Genomic DNA, 1615 nt, shown 5'->3' with positions numbered 1-1615 from the left:
ATGAATGAGTGAGTGAACAGATGAATGAATAAGATAATATTATTCCATTTTTATTGGGTGTCTATAAGTCACTCATTGTGAATATAATATTATTCAAAAGGTCTTTGAATGCAAATGTAAGTTTTACAAGTTATGGAATTGTCCAGATTTGGGACAATACAAATAGGAAACAGCTTTCTTCTACTTGACTCTTCATTCTACTCCCACCTGTGGCTCCTCTAAGGAAAGAATGGAGAAAAGAGAGCTTGGAGTTGGTATTGTTTATGTTTCTCTTAACTGTTGAATACCCTCTTATCTTGGTAGGCATCCAAACCCTAAGTCTTCTATGAAGTGCAGTGGGGGAAGACACCTCAGTATACCTTCCTTCAGATGTAGGTAATAAGCTTTCTGGCAGACTTCTCTTAATAATACCCCTTCATCTCCTGCTTCTAGGGGACTTCCCATAATCTCTATTCTTGTGGGATCTTTTTGCCCCAAAAGGTAGCCTTTTTGGGTGGAGTCCTTTTGAGGGTCCCCTTCAAGGCAAGGACTTGACCTTGCTCACCAAGAGATAGCAGTATAGTTTGACACAATACCAACCCTTCTTTCCATACCATGCCATCATGAGCTACTCTACCAGCATCAATACTCCAGTGTACCCTAAACTTCAGAGGACAAATATGGGGTGTATCAGTTATCTGTTGTTGCATAGAAACTTAGTAGGTTAAAACACTTCAAAACTTAGTAGATTAAGACAACAACTTCTTTATTTGTTCAAAATTCTGTTCACTCAGTAATTTGGGATGGGCTCAGATGGATGATTTTCTACTGGTTTGCCTTGTGCTGACACATATAGCTGCGGTCATCTGGTGGCTTGATCTGGGCTGGATGGTCTAAGGTAACCTCACTCACATGTCTTACAGTTGGTTTTGGTTGTTGGCTGGGCCACATATCTCCAAGTGAACACTCAGCCTCCAGCAGGTCATCCCAGACTTCCTTATATGAAGCATTCCAAGAGGGAAAGCCCCAAAGCACAAGCACTTTCTAAGCCTCTGCTTCTGTCATACTTGCTGATTACTCATGGCTGAAAGCAAGTCACATGATCAAGCCCCAAGTTATTGCAGGAGGTCTCTACAAAAACACATTTGGGGGCTATTATTGTGGTAACATGGGGTTTACCTAAAATTAGCGATGTTCTGGAGTTGACAGTTTATTGTACACATTCCTTCACAACTTTACATCAGTGACTTCAAGCTTGATGGGAATATTTACACCACAGAAATCAGCAAATGCTACAAATCAGGGCTTCCTCCACCTCCACCCCATTTCCAGAGAGCAGGTTGTTAAACACTTACCAGTGTGCCACTGACTAAAACATTCAAGAGGCAGCATTAGGCATATATGTGAGAATATTTGACTCTTCTTTTAGGAAGCAGTCCCTCATCAGGTGCTTAAGATTCCAAATTTGATGGGATAGGACAAAACCCCTATCCTTCCCTAGAGGAAGGGGAAAATGCTAGATCCATCTTTTCTGTAAATCTCCTTTAAATATCACAGTAGTGACTATCTAGCCTCCTCATATGTAGTCTAGAAATTGGTAATACAGTGAATAATTGAAGGACCAGTTAGTCTACAT

The sequence above is a fragment of the Lontra canadensis genome, unplaced genomic scaffold, assembly GCF_010015895.1.
Source record: "Lontra canadensis isolate GAN:19392208 unplaced genomic scaffold, GSC_riverotter_1.0 scaffold303, whole genome shotgun sequence".
In the NCBI taxonomy this organism is placed as follows: domain Eukaryota; kingdom Metazoa; phylum Chordata; class Mammalia; order Carnivora; family Mustelidae; genus Lontra; species Lontra canadensis.
Note: the sequence above shows the minus strand (reverse complement) of the source record.